Source organism: Macaca fascicularis, chromosome X (assembly GCF_037993035.2).
Source record: "Macaca fascicularis isolate 582-1 chromosome X, T2T-MFA8v1.1".
Classification (NCBI taxonomy): domain Eukaryota; kingdom Metazoa; phylum Chordata; class Mammalia; order Primates; family Cercopithecidae; genus Macaca; species Macaca fascicularis.
Window position 1 is genome coordinate 123,616,670 of NC_088395.1, and position 16,317 is coordinate 123,632,986.

General features: G+C 35.9%; 1 long non-coding RNA gene across 4 annotated transcripts in view; it reads right to left on the reverse strand.

Moving 5' to 3' along the window:
* The window catches only part of LOC123571019 (uncharacterized), a 492,533-nt gene that overhangs the window by 208,716 nt on the left and 267,500 nt on the right, over positions 1-16,317 (reverse strand). For 2 of the 4 annotated variants that reach the window (XR_006695197.2, XR_006695196.2), the window contains one exon: positions 12,044-13,949. This is a non-coding gene — a long non-coding RNA (uncharacterized lncRNA). Of the gene's footprint in view, positions 1-12,043; positions 13,950-16,317 lie in introns of those variants that run through there. The other 2 variants (XR_012430182.1, XR_010584231.1) reach the window with 2 other exon arrangements.

Consider the following 16,317-nt stretch of genomic DNA (forward strand, 5'->3'; position numbering starts at 1 on the left):
GACCCTCAAAAAGATTATTGGCTTTTGTTAGGAGGCTCAGTTAAGAATCCTCCACCCTACATAGCAGATAAAACATTTTAACAAGAGAAAAGTACTTTAAGCTCAGTTTTAGCCTATATAATAATATGTATATGCTTATGACAGTAGGGACAGAAAAATGTTCCTATTTCTTTACGCATCTTAGGTTCATTGGCTGGGGCCCTGTAAATTAGACTGACAAAAGATAAATTAACAGGAGAAAAACAGAAGTCTTAGCAGTGGTTGGAACTTGGGTTTATACACTACCTTAAAAACAATACATTTTGTAGAGAAACTGACAACACAAAGGAAAAAGACTTTAAGCTTCTTGGGGGCAGCAAATAGAGGGAAGGTAAACATTTTCGGGAGCTAATGTAAGATAAGGGCAAGTTAGTAAGGTTCGTTATATAGGTTCCTCTGGTGCCTTTTATGAGTTGATAAGGGTCTAGAGTTGTCTCTCTGGTGATTAACTTCTGTCCTTCCTGGTAGAGAGAGGAGAGGGGCCACCTTTACAAGTTTATGTCCTGCTTTGGAGCATATAGGGGGAGGAAAGAGCCCTATTCTTGTATCTGCTTTTTCTCAATTACCTTGAGCTCGAAATAATTCTGATTCCAGAATGGCATATTTTGAGGTGGCATATTCTGCTATCCTTCATGACCAACAAGGACACTCACTCTGGAAATAAAAACAAATGTTTCTATCAGTCGGAGAAGAAGGAAACCAAGGGATACAAAAGAATAGCCCAGTTTTTATAAGTTGTGGAGGAGCAGAGGACCTAAAATGTAGAAAGACAGGGACTGGTGGCTAAGAGATATAGTCTCTAACATCTCTGACATTTGATCATTTACATGAGGTAAAATGCATTTTTCCAAAGCTAACACCGTGCTGTCATAAGCACTTGGTACTGCTGAGGATGACTCTGAATCCTCTACAAACTTGAAGGGAAAAAGTACCTCTAAGAAAGATGAATCCGAAGTAGACTGAACTGCTCAGCTGGGAGAATCACAGGATCATAGAGGTGGGAAGGAATTAAGAAATTAGACCAAACCTCCCACCCAATGCAGAACCCTCACTACAACACCTCCAATAGGTGTGCATTCGGTTTCGGCTTGATTACTGCCAGTGACTAGAACGCCTCTGAAGAAGGAGAATGTAAAAATATTCTTTCTTTGGTTGAACAGGAATCTGCCTTTTATAACATCCATTCACTGACTGTTTCTCACCACAGAAGCTACAGAAGATACACATGTAACCCCACTTTGATCTGGCAGTTCTTCAAATATTGAAAGACAGGCCTGGTTACCTTGCAGAGGGATAATATAAGAAATATAAGTTTAAAGTCAATCTAAAATTGCAACATGCATATACAGAACTGAACATGCTGTTCCAAATATATTCTGACCAGCACAATCCACAATATAGACTACCAAGCCCTCTTCCTGATAGACTTCTATTAACATAGCCTAAAGTTGTCCTTTTATTCCCATCATATCACACTGAGGTTGCATACCAAGTAAAATCTATTTTTTATATAATCTTGCTATTAAGCCAAGGAGCTCTCATCTTTGATATCTTAATTCCTTGAGCTTTAATAAAACACATTATAGACAACATTGAATTATACCTGAGCTCTGTGCTCCTACACAACAAATTAGGTTAAAGAAACTCCCCACTCTTTTATTATGTAAAACAATTTACTGCAAAAAACTACCCTTCCCCATGTGACTTAGATAAGACTCACAGATGCTCCTTTGTTTTCCTATGGCAAGGCCAGACACAAACCCTACAAATTCCCACTCTTTTCATCATAAATGATTAATTGAACTGTTTATGTCTACCGATCTCTTGGAATGTAATGCCTCTTAACCAAACTTTGTCTAAAAGTTTTTCTCCCAGGCCACAGAACATTGGCCCAACCTCAGCCTAGCCAGCATACAAACTCTCTCTAAGGGCCCTCCTGGAAAATAAGCTAGTCTCAGGGTAAAACAGTCTCTGATCTACTATTCCATCATGCCACAATTTCAACTGGCTTCCCTACACCTGGATTCTTTCTAGCTATGTATACTCCTCTCTATAAAAGAAAACTCTTTTCACCTCACTCTCGAGATGCTTTGTAGATCTTACGGTCACAATTTTCTCCCTATTATAATAGTCCCTATCTCCCTGTTACAATTAGTCCTGCTCCTCCCATCTTGCAAAATAATCGTTTTGAATAAAGTCTCTCTTTATTAAGTCCAGATTTGCTTTCATTTGACATTATGTATATTTCTACTCAATTGCAACCTGTTAGTTACTGTAGGGGTGAAAAGGGGGTGATCCCATTCCTCTCCGTCCTAAGGGTCACAGCAGCCACAGCTATAACCAAAAAATGGTTGATAGATGTATTTAGTTATAGTTTTGTGGCATGGGAGACTTTACAATTAATACCCAAAGATATAAAGGAAGAAGCTATATGATTTTATGCTTAGGTTTGATGAAGCAGGGACAGCCCTGTAGAAATTTATTTGTACAAAAAGAGTATGAACTAATGGAAATAGACTTGGCAAACCTAGCAAAACCTGTGTGTTCAGATTCGTCTTGGCCTCTCTACTGTAGAATTTATTATCCAGGGTATGGGGTAGGACCGCTCTGGAATAAGGGTCTTCATTTCTTTACGGCCAGCTGTTACACAGAAAATCAGGGGGTGGAGGAGAGGAATTAGAGTAAGGATTTTCAATTTTATGGCTGATGTTGGGAGAAAGGATTTGTGGTTTCTATGACCCACCTTGAGGAAGAGGGCTTAGTTTCCATGTTACCCTCAGGGGAGAAGAAGAGGTAAGAGAATGGCAGGAGAAGATCAGAGAAAAACTTTACTTCTGAGGCTCCTTCTGAGGCCATCATTTTGGGGTATCATTTTCTGAACCTCAACATTAGTTTTAGCCTTTCATTATGGCTTGTACAAAACTTTTTGAATCTAGTTCTGTCATCTAACCTCTTAAATTTTATGTCACCTGCAAATTTAATAAATGTTCTTGCTGTGTTTTCCTTCAGATTGCTGATATAAGTGTTAAATAGAATTACAAGGTCAGAGCCTTTCAACAGGGTATTTACCTTCAGTTTGACACTGAACTCAACTGATACAATATCTTAGGATACATTGACATAACCCTTTACAGACACTCCCAACAATGTTATTATCTAGCTTACATTTTTATCCACAAAGAAGCCATGAGGCATATTGTGCCAAGTATCTTGCTTATATTCAGATATATTATGTCTATATATTCCTTGATATGACGGCTTTAGTAACCATTTTGTGGCATGTCAGGTCTCACTAATGTAGGCCTCCATAACAACTGTTTCAGTACTGAATGAGTGGTTAAGTTAATATTAAAATCTAAAAAAAAAAAAAAAACCAGTGTTCTTATACAAAGGCTAGAACCAAGAGTTTTGCCTGGGCCTTTCCTGGGCCTTAAAGCATGACAAAATAATGAAGGAATTCTTAACTGGGCCCATTTAGGATTAAACAAGTTGTATTGGGGGTCTGAAGAAACTCCCCAGGCCTCCACAAACAAGTTGATTAGAGGTCTAAAGGAATTCCCCAAACTTCCGTGATTTAGCGGGAGACAAGAGAAGGGTAATCGCCCCAGCACCTGGACCAATTTACAGTAAGTAAATTTACTGAGACTCCAGAGGAAGGACTTCAGGCCTCAGACCTTAGTTATAGATTACAAGAGGTTAATCACTAATATCTGTAGATGAATGCACATTTACAGGTAGACATATAGTTTAGAAGTATATAAGCTCTGTAAAACTTCGTAATTTGGAGTTGGTCTGGCAATAATTTCCAGGCCTTCTCCCTGTAACCAGTTACAGAAATAAAAACTCTCTTTTTCCCCAGTTCATTTGCATCTCGTTATTGGGCCACGAGAAATAGCAGCAGGACCCTCGGTTTGGTCCAGGAACAATTCTTTAAAGGGATTCACAATATTCTGTATTGAATAGTTCATTCTCTCTGCCCCTCCACCTCCTATTTCCCTTTCCCTTGCCCTCTCTCTCTTTCAAAGAAAAGGAGATGAGATTTGATGTTATGTAGGGCAAAACAAACTTACTAATGTGGGCCATTTACAAACTACCTGGGATAACCCTTTGCCATTCAGGAAAATCCAATAGTTTAGCCTTTTATTCTCTTATGGTTTGGGGCTGACTCATTCTAATGGCTGGAATGTTACTTTCACAATCAACACTATACATTTGTATAGGGATCTGTAAACTTTTGGATTTTGTTTTCAGAGATCTTAGCAAGAATAGGCTGCCTTTAGCTTTTATCGCATTATCTTATTGAGCAAATACGGCTTGAAATCCATCAGCCATGGTAGACTGTGTTAATGCTTTGAAAAAAAGGTGTTTCCTTTCAACCAAACAAACATTGCATAGGTTGTCCTGCATCCAGTCTCATTCCCTTGATATATGCTGTGAACGCTCACCAGAACTAAACATATTTTGACAGTCAAATTATAAAAATCATAAATACATGAGTATACTAGCTCAAGCAATAACAAAAGTTACAAACTTACACACATAGATTATAAAGATAAAATGATGAAATTTTCATTGAGGGCATTTCCCTTCTTAGGATGTTTCTTGAAAGTATAATTAGCTCAAGAAGAGGCCAGGCATTTTGATTCCATAATCCTCTGACCCTTGGCACTATAAACACACACCTCCGAAATTAAATCTCTCAGGTGTTATACAGAAAAGAAATACAAGGTACATTTGTCTCTCAAGGAAATAAGAGAAGTTGTAATTGTTCTTTCCTATACTTTTTGACATACATTTGTGTGAAATTCTGCCCAGATAAATCTGTTCAGACTATCATGGTGCCTTACATGCATGTATATCTGAAGGTATTATTAAATTGTGTCAGCTCTCTCTTCTATGTTTGTATGAAGGGGTCTTTCATGGGAAGGATTGTTTTATTCCCACATTAAGGAGTAACTAGAGTTTATAATCTCTCCTTAATAGGGCATTAATGAAGGGTTTTGTTATTTGACTAGAATAGTCCTAAATCTCCACATTATTCCCGATTCATCTCCTCATTTTATTAATTTGGTTCTACTGCCCCAATTCATGTCTCCACTTATGTTGCACAATGATCTGATTACTTTATGGTACTGATATTGCTGTGCTAATAACAAAGTATCTGCAAACTATCTATCTGCTCTTAAAGTCACCCCTGACTCCATACACATCCACACACACACACAGACTGTTAATATAAAACATAGCTAAACTGTCATCGGTTCTTATCAGGTTCTTATTGCCAAAGGAACTTTTTTTTTTTTTTTTTTTTTTTTGAGACAGGGTCTCACTCTGTTGCCCAGGCTGGAGTGCAGTGGCATGATCTCAGCTCACTGCAACCTCTGCTTCCCAGGTTCAAACAACTCTCCCACCTCAGCCCCTCAAGTAGCTGGAACTGCAGGTGTGTGCCACCATGCCCAGCTAATTTTTGTATTTTTTGTAGAGACAGGGTTTCACCATGTTGCCTAGGCTGGTCTTGAACTCCTGAGCTCAAGCGATCCACCTGCCTTGGCCTCCCAAAGTGCTAGGATGACAGGCGTGAACTACCACATCTGGCGAAAGGAACATTTTTAAAAGTGATAATATTAGGCATTCAAGTTTTCAGGTGGATTAAAAAATAATCAATTCAAATTTCTTTGCTATGAAAACACTATTTATTTATTTGATATACAATAGTCCTTCTCTGTCCACAGGAGATATATTCCAAGACCCTCAATGGATGCCTGAAACTCTGGATAGTACCAAACCCTAAATATACTTTACTGTAAAGAAGGCTTTAATTTGTCCATTTTTGCTTTTGTTGCCTATGCTTTTGGGGTCATATTTGCAAAATCATTTCCTAGACCAATGCCATGGGGCTTTCTTGTTTTCCTTTAGTACTTTTACATTTATAATTTTAGATCTTATATTTAACTCTTTAATTCATTTTGAGCTGATTTTTCTATGTGATGTGAAATAAGAGTCTAATTCAATCTCCTCCATATAGATATCCAGTTTTCCCAACCACATTTATTGAAGAGACTGTCCTTTCCCCATTGTGTGTTCTTGGCAATTTTGTCAAAAATCAGTTGACAGTAAATGCACAAATTTAGTTCTCAGCTCTCTATTCTGTTCCATTTGTCTATGTGTCTGCTTTTATGACGTATCATGTGGTTTAAATTACTATAGGTTTAGAGTATATTTTAAAGTGTAGTAGCCTGATGCCTCTCACTTGGTTCTCTCGGCTCGAGGTTGCTTTGGCTATGCAGGGTCTTCTGTGGTTCCATATAAATTTTAGGATAGTTTTTTTTTTTCTATTTCTCTGAAGAATGTCATTGGTATTTTGATTCGAATTGCATTGAGTCTGCATATCACTTTGGGTAGTATGAACATTTTCATACTATTAGTTCTTCAAAACCATGAACACAGGATATATTTCTATTATTTTTGTCTTCTTCAATTTCATTTATGAATATTTATAGTTTCTTTGTATAGGTCTGTCACATCCTTGGTTAAATTTATTGCTGTTTTATATTTTTATGGCTATTGTTAATGGAATTGTGTTCTTAATTTTGGGGGGATGGTTTCTTGTTAGTGTATAAAATGCTACTGGATTTTTTTTAATGTTGATTTTGTATCCTGCAAATTTACTAAACTGGATTATTAATTCTAATAGATTTTGGTAGAATATTTATGGTTCTCATATATATATATATATGAATATATCATCTACAAACAGGCACAATTGAAACTTTTCTTTCTATTTTGAATGCTTATTATTTATTTTCCTTGCATAATTGCTCTGACTGAAATTTCCAGTACTATACTGGGTAGAAATGGTAAGAGTGGGCATCCTTTTCTTGTTCCGATCTTAAAGGAATCAATTAGTTTTTATCTGTGAGTTATAGGTTTTTGAAAATGACTGTTTTAAACAAAACTTTACTGGCACTTATGTACTGCAAATGACTGATTTAAATGGGCAATAAAATGACAATAAAGAATGAAATACTTTGGCCGTCCTTTCTAATGTGCCACTGATTAAATAATACTGCATTTTTAAAAAAGTGATTGAAGTATCCATATATAATTGCATTTATTTACTCTCATCATGATCCTATAGTACCTTCAATTGTTTATTCATTAATCTTTTTAAAATGCTGTGGATTTATGTCTACAAGGATTGAGTCTTTATTTTTTTAATTATACTTTAGGTTTTGAGATACATATGCAGACAATGCAGGTTTGTTACGTAGGTATACACGTTCCATGTATGCGGATGCTGCACCCATCAACCTGTCACCTACATTAGGTATTTCGCCTAATGCTATTCGTCCCCTAGCTCCCCACCCCCTGCCAGGCCCTGGTGTGTGATGTTGCCCTCCCTGTGTCCATGTGTTCATATCGTTCAACTCCCACTTATGAGTGAGAACATGTGGTGTTTGGGTTTCTGTTCCTGCGTTAGTTTGCTAAGAATGATGGTTTCCAGCTTCATCTATGTCCCTGCGAAGGACATGAATGCATCCTTTTTATGGCTGCATAGTATTCTATGATGTATATGTGCCACATTTTCTTCATCCAGTCGGACATTGATGGGTATTTGGGTTGATTCCAAGTCTTTGCTATTGTGAATACTGCTGCAATAAACATATGTGTGCATGTGTCTTTGTAGTAGAATGATTTATAATCCTTTGAATATATACCCAGTAATAGGATTACTGGGTCAAATGGTATTTCTGGATCTAGATGCTTGAGAAATCGCCACACTGCCTTCCACAGAGTTAGACTAATTTACACTCCCACCAAAAGTTTAAAAGCATTCCTATTTATCCGCATCCTCTCCAGCATCTGTTGTTTCCTGACGTTTTAATGATCGCCATTCTAATTGGAGTGAGATTGTATCTCATTGTGGTTTTGATTTGTATTTCTGTAATGACCAGTGATGATGAGCATTTCTTAATATGTTTATTGGCCCCATAAATGTCTTCCTTTGAGAAGTGTCTGTTCATATCCTTTGCCCACTTTTTGATGGTTTTTTTTTTTTTTTCTGTAAATTTGTTTAAGTTCTTTGTAGATTCTGGATATTAGCCCTTTGTCAGATAGATAGATTGCAAAACTTTTCTCCCAATCTGTAGATTGCCTGTTCACTTTGATGATAGTTTCTTTTGCTTTGCAGAAGTTCTTTAGTTTAATTAAATCCCATTTTGGCTTTTGTTGCCATGGCTTTTGGTATTTTAGTCATGAAGCCTTTGCCCATACCTATGTCCTGAATGATATTGCCTTGGTTGTCTTCTAGCGTTTTCATGGTATTAGGTCTTACATTTAAGTCTTTAATGGATCTTGAGTTAATTTTTGTATAAAGTGTAAGGAAGGGATCCAGTTTCTGTTTTCTGCATATGGCTAGCCAGTTTTCCTAACATTATTTATTAAATAAAGAATCCTTTCCCCATTGTTTGTTTCTGTCAGACTTGTCAAAGATCAGATGATTGTAAATGTGTGGCATTATTTCTGAGACCTCTGTTCTATTCCATTGGTCTGTATATCTGTTTTAATACCAGTATCATGCAGTTTTGGTTACTGTATTCTTGTAGTATAGTTTGAAGTCAGGTATTGTGATGCCTCCAGCTTTGTTCTTTTTGCTTCGGATTGTCTTGGCTACACATGCTCTTTTTTGGTGCCATATGAAATTTAAAGTAGATTTTTTCTAATTTTGTGAAGAAAGTCTCTGGTTGGTTGATGGGGATAGCATTGAATCTATAAATTACTTTGGGCATTATGGCCATTTTCACGATATTGATTCTTCCTATCCATGAGCATGGAAAGTTTTTCCATTTGTTTGTGTCCTCTCTTACTTCCTTGAATACTGGTTTGTAGTTCTCCTTGAAGAGGTCCTTCACATCACTTGTAAGTTGTATTCCTAGGTATTGTATTGTCTTTGTAGCAATTGTGAATGGGAGTTCACTCATGATTTGGATCTCTGTTTATCTTTTATCGGTGTGTAGGAATGCTTGTGATTTTTGCACATTAATTTTGCATCCTAAGACTCTGCTGAAGTTGCTTATCAGCTTAAGGGGATTTGGGGCTGAGGTAATTGGGTTTTCTAAATATTCAATCAGGTCATCTGCAAACAGAGACAATTTGACTTCCTCTCTTTCTATTTGAATACGCTTTATTTCTTTCTCTTGCCTGATTGCCCTGTCCAGAACTTCCAATACTATGTTGAATAGGAGTGATGAGAGAGGGCACCCTTGTCTTGTGCCAGTTCTCAAAAGGAATGCTTCCAGCTTTTGCACATTCAGTATGATGTTGGCAGTGGGTTTGTCATAAATAGCTCTTATTATTTTGAGATATGTTCCATCAATAACTAATTTACTGAGAGTTTTTAGCATAAAGGGGTGTTGAATTTTATCGAATGCCTTTTCTGCATCTATTGAGATAATCATGTTGTTTTTGTCATTGGTTTTGTTTACGTGATGAATTACATTTATTGATTTGCATATGTTGAACCAGCCTTGCATCCCAGGGATGAAGTCAACTTGATTGCAGTGGATAAATTTTTTGATGTACTGCTGGATTCGGTTTGTCACTATTTTATTGAGGATTTTCACATTGATGTTCATCAGGGATACTGGCCTGAAATTTTTGTTCTTGTTGTTGTTGTTGTGTCTCTGCCAGGTTTTGGTATCAGGATGATGCTGGCCTCATCAAATGAGTTAGGGAGGAGTCCCTGTTTTTCTGTTGTTTGGAATAGTTTCAAAAGGAAGGGTACCAACTCCTCTTTGTATCTCTGTTAGAATTCAGCTCTGTATCCATCTGGTCCTGGGCATTTTTGGTTGGTAGACTATTAATTATTGCCTCAATTTCAGAACTTGTTATTGGTCTATTCAGGGATTCAGCCTCTTCCTGGTTTAGTCTTGGGAGGGTGTACATGTCTGGGAATTTATCCATTTCTTCTAGATTTTCTAGTTTATTTGCATAAAGCTGTTTATAGTATTCTCTTATGGTAGTTTGTATTTCTGTGGGACCAGTGGTGATATCCTGTTTATAATTTTTTATTGTGTCTATTTGAATCTTATCTATTAGTCTGGCTAGTGGTCTATTTTGTTAATCTTTTCAAAAAACCAGCTCCTGGATTCATTGATTTTTTGAAGAGTTTTTCATATCTCTATCTCCTTCAGTTCTGCTCTGATTTTAGTTATTTCTTGTCTTCTGCTAGCTTTTGAATTATTTTGCTCTTGCTTATCCAGTTCTTTTAATTGTTATTTTAGGATGTCAATTTTAGATCTTTCCCACTATCTCCTGTGGGCATTTAGTGCTATAAATTTCCCTCTAAACACTGCTTTAGTGGTGTCCAAGAGATTCTGGTACCTTGCGTCTTTGTTCTCACTGGTTTCAAAGAACATCTTTATTTCTGCCTTAATTTCATTATTTGCCCACTAGTCATTCAGGAGCAGGTTATTCAGTTTCCATGTAGTTGTGCAGTTTTGAGTGAATTTCTTAATCCTGAGTTCTAATTTCATTGCTTGTGGTCTGAGAGACTGTTTGTTATGATTTCTGTTCTGTTGCATTTGCTGAGGAGTGTTTTACTTCCAATTATGTGGTCAATTTTAGAATAAGTGTGATGTAGTGCTGAGATGAATATATACTCTGTTGATTTGGGGTGGAGAGTTCTGTAGATATCCATTAGGTCTCCTTGGTCCAGAGCTGAGTTCAAGTCCTGAATATCCTTGTTAATTTTCTGTCTCATTGATTTTTCTATTATTGACAGTGTGGTATTAAATTCTCCCACTACTATTGTGTGGGAGTCTAAGTCTCTTTGTAGGTCTCTAAGAACTTGCTTTATGAATCTGGGTGCTCCTGTATTGAAGGAAAATATATTTAGGATAGTTAGCTCTTCTTGTTGCATTAATCCCTTTACAAGTTGTATATAATGCCCTTCTTTGTTTTTTTGATCTTTGTTGGTTTAAAGGCTATTTTGACATTAGCATTGCATCCCCTGCTTTTTTTTTTTTTTTTTTTTTTTTTTTTTTTGCTTTCCATTTGCTCGGTAAATATTCCTCCATCTCTTTATTTTGAGCCTATGTGTGTCTTAGCACATGAGGTGGGTCTCATGAATACAGCACACAGATGGGTATTGACTCTTAATCCAATTTGCCAGTCTGTGTCTTTTAATTGGGGCATTTAGCCCATTTCCATTTAAGGTTAATATTGTTATGTGTGAATTTGATCCTGTCATTATGATGCTAGCTGGTTATTTTGCCCATTAGTTGATGCAGTTTCTTCATAGTGTTGATGGTCTTTACAATTTGCTGTGTTTTTACAGTGGCTGGTACCGGTTTTTCCTTTCCATGTTTAGTGCTTCCTTCAGGAACTCTTGTAAGGCAGGCCAAGTTTATTTTTCAAATTAATAGACCATAACTTACAATAAGCAATGATAGACAAATAAGAAATCCAACTCTAGCAATAGAATTGAAAATATTTCACCTGGTAGCAGAATATGATTTTATTTCCCATCTCTACAAAAACTACAAAAATTATCTTGGCGTGGTGGCACATGCATGTGGTCCTAGCTACTTGGGTGGCTGAGGGAGCCCCCACTGACCCCAGGGAAGTGAGACTGCAGTGAGCCATGAATGTGTCACTATGCTCCAGCCGGGGCAACAGAGTGAGACCCTAAAACTTGCTACTTCAAACTTATTTGGCATACAGCAACATGCAGGCAGTTGACTACTTGAGTAAAAAGATGAATGGTGGCATAGTTCCAAGCAATTTGGGATATTTGACTACCTTAGCATGAGTTTAATTTAATGAAAAAAGTCTATGATGTTAATGATTAAATCAAAATATGTGTGTATATTTGGTGATGGGGGAGAGAATGGCTTTATTTTGAGTAGATAGAAGGAAGGAACCTAATTGTAAAAGTATTTTCAATTTGCACCCTGATGTCTCCAGTATGTTCTTATGTATGAAAAGGTACAATATTCATTGAAGTTCTTCTGTAAATTGTTGAGATCTTATTCTCAGGTCCAATGGTAGCAATCTAGGATATATTTATGTATGCTTTAAATAACTAAAATAAAAAAAAGTGATGATGGAACAAAGAGGTGATTTTTATTGCTTTTCTGAGTTAAATATGATCATACTATTTTTATCTCCCTCTCTTGAGCACAGATGCATAAATAGTGGCTAGAAGTGACTGCAAATACATAATCTTGCTTTAGAAATTCACAAATTGAAATATTTAAAATAAAATCTATTCCAACTTTTTTTTTATTCTTCAGCTTTGTCCTTCTGTGATTTGTTATTTATAGCCAAGCTTCAGGGAAAATTTTTAAGTCAACTCACAGTGTAGATTAAGCCACTGAAAAATGGTGATTGTGAGACGTATTCAATAGCATTCTGTAAAAGAACTCATTTCACCACCATAACGACGAGATGCTGATATTTGGCAAAGCGATTCCATAGATTTATGGCTTCATCAACTGCTTTGCTGATTGCTAGTCTCCCAAGGACAAATGGGTTTTCAGACACAACTGTAAATATCCAGGATAAAGCAATGATATCTCTACTCGGAATAGTTATGCCATAATTAGAAAAAAGTTGCTAAATAAACTTAATTGAACATTTAAAGGGCTCTATAAAACATTTCTTTTAATTTCTTCCCTAGAGGATCATGCTGGGTTCTTATTTCAAAATATTATCCAATCTTTCATTGGCCATCTCTCTTTCATCTTACATAGAAATTGCCTGGTTGATATTTGGTAAAGTGTCACCATTTTCACAGAGATAGGTAATTCTCCCATTCCAAAGCCTCCAGGATTATTTATTTTTACTTCTTCTTCTTTTTTTTTAATTCCCTAGGAGTTTGACAATGACTAAGTCCTTCAGGTATTAGATGAAGGACAGTAAGAGCTTGAGAAAAACACAAGAAACTTTGGAGAGAAAAATCAGTTTGGAAAAGAAGACAAGATTCTGCTGAACACTTAGAGCAAGGAAAATAGCCTAGAAATGAAAGTAAGCAATGATTAAACACTACAAATAGTTTCCTTCAATCACCCTTTGACATTTATATGGTATCATAATACCTCCGGTAACTCTTCTCAGGTTTATGAAAACAATAATTGAACCACTGAAATTACTCAGCGATTTATTCATAAAGCAATAGACAAGTCCATTGAATGGAAAACATTTTTTTTAGTTATTAAAGCAGAAAAATTTAGCTCGAGGGATGCCTGTTAGGAAAGCACTGCACATATTCATAGCAGTATAAAGGGCTTGATGGACATTTAAGCTATTTCCAGTTTTTTGCAAATACAAACAGAGCTGCAAACAGCCTTGTGCATGCATCTTTCCTCAGTTGGGTGAGCATTGCTGTAAGATACATTTCTAGGAATGGAATAGCTTGGTTAAAGGGGATGTGCCTTAAAAATATTGATAGATAGTAATAAATTGTTCATCAAAGAGGTGTACATTGTGTGAGTGTGATCACCATGGTGAATTGTCAGTGTTCTAATATGCTTCAATCTAATGGGGGAAGTAGGAACTGGTTGTTACTTTATGTTGCATTTCTACACTGAGTTAAATTTATGCTTTTCATATTTCTATTGATTCTGAGAAATACATCATTTAAAAGATTTTAAAGGATCTTGTAAAACAAGTTTTAAATAAAATTAAATTTAATAAAAAATTCTTAATATTTATCTCATTGTATTCTAAGCCTAATCTAATACGCAGCCACTGATTAGTTTGATGAGAACAGTTTTGTGACTCACCTTGGAATGTCCTAGTTTGGGGTTGGAGTCCTTTCTCTCAATGTTCAGGCAGGCTTCATTTTTAAAGGGCCTCTGGCTACTTCTCTGTCAGATGTGAGTTTTGGATCACCTCTAATACTCATTCTTCAGTTGTCAGTGATGGAAAGGACAGGAATGGGAGAGAAAAAAAAGGATAAAATATTTTAAAAACCAACAATACCACTATTACTAAAAATAGCAGCTAGTACGCACTGAGTTCTTGCTTTGAGTCTGGCATTACTCTAAGTTCTTTACATGTAGTATCTTATTTAATCTTCATAACAATATATTTTGCTAGTGAGGAAACTTTGATTCAAAGAAATTAAGCAGCTTACCTAAAGTCACATATGTATAAAGTAGCAGATCCAGGACCCAAATACAGAAGGAGAATGGAGTGTTAAAAGATACATATTCTAGAGGAAAATTACCTAAAATTTACTGTGTGACCATAGCCCAAGTAGCCTAACCAAGCTAGTCCTCTGTTTCCTAATATAAATATTGGAACAATGGTTGTACTCATCCCATGGAAAGGTCATGAGAATTAAATTCATCACTACATGCAAAAGACTTGGATTATCTGTCTGACACATGGTAAGAATCACGGAGGTGTTAACCATTATTATCCAGAACCCATGCCTCCCAAATAAATATCCCAGAGCATTTGCTTTCATAACTGTACATTCTAGCACTGTTTGGACTATGTACTCCAATCAAAGAAATCGTCACTTACCATCTTCACATAAACTGCATATCACTCTTGCCTCTGAATTTAAAGAACATTTTTCTCCCTTTATTTCCCAGCCCTTGCATTATTCTTTCTACCAAACTCAGCTGTATCTAAGTACCTATAATCAGATAAGGCATCAAGGAATGATTTGAAATTTCCTACACGCCACCAACTGTCCTCCTAGCCCTAAAGCTACCAAAAAGCAGAAACCCTAATACTACCATTCGGCTGCAAGTAAGAACCACAAAATTGATTATCAAAACCAATGCATTGGCATTAATCTCATAAAGAATCCTTCAGTTTTACTTGTAATCATTTGGGTGCATGGGAAAGACTTAGAAACAGGGGGTTTTAACATTCCATTTGGAAACAGTTTTATTTCTTCAATGTAAATCCTCTTTCCCAGGCTTTGCAGATTTTGCATATCAAAGGACTTTTGTTTTGTTTGATTATTTGTAGATGTAAAGCAAAAAAGATTTGTTTGGATGGAAGAGCCTGAACTAGGACATTATAGAAAAGAGCACACTTAAAAGTAAGAGTCCAGAACTAAAGGCAATCATGGGAATGTATGTCCCTTGAAATCCATAGAAATATTTAGGAATTATTTAAACTTCCAAATGTTATAAAATTGAGTTCAAGAGAATCTTAATATAGGTGGAAAAACCCATATGATAGGGGGTTGCATATGTCATTGCTGTGTCCATCCTTAAAAGATGCAGTTGTTTATTTCATACAGTTTGAAGACTTCCATAAGGACCCTTTTCCTAAATCCTTAACAACAAGCCATGCTTCCTCAGGAGACCCAGTTATGATTATTTTATATTATTGGAGGCATTTATTCTTAAATGGTCTCTATTAAGTACAAATACTTCTAGAAAGAGACATCTGTTTGAGATGGTGTAATGAATTCATTCTTTGATTACCTCTCTATTCCAAACACAAAGTTATGATGTATAAATATAAGAAGAGAAAAACCAAAAGGATATAACTGTGAACAAAAATAATATGGTTATCTCTGAGAACCAGAAATAGCACAAAAGAAAAGCATAAAACAGTAAGTGAGCCTGAAGCCACTTCTAGGTTCTTTTTTTCAAAGCAGGCAGAGGCAGCTAGAGGCCTAGCTGCTGTGGGGTAAAGAAATTAAAAGTGCTTTTAACAAGATGTATGGTCTAATCCAGGCTTAACCCTAAGGGCATGAATAGGTCTCATCACTTTCTTCAGTCATTGAAATAAGAAAATGTTCTAGACTCAACAGAGTTAAATAAATGCTTAATGAATTGGAGGAAATTTCTGAGAAAATTAACCCAGGATATGGCAATAAGAGACAATAATTTAAAAATATATGAAGGATACATTAAGAGACATGAAGGATAGATCAATAATTTCTAATACTTATCTCACAAAACTTCCAGAAAGGAATAAATGGAATGGCAGAAATGGACTCTGAGATTTTAAAAGTTTTCCTTACAAAGCAATGATAATATTTGAAGAAGGATATGTTAATTAACTTGATTCAATCATTCCATAATGTATACATGTGTGGAAACATCACATTGTACCCCATTTATATGTAAAATTATTTGTTAATTAAACATAAAATCAAACTTTTAAAAACACAGTGAAATATCACCTCACATCTATTAGACTATCAAAAAAGAAAAAATAACAAGTGTTGGTAAGAATGTAACGCAAAAGAAACTCTTGTACACCATTAGAGGGAATGTAAATTAGCATAGTTGTGAAAAA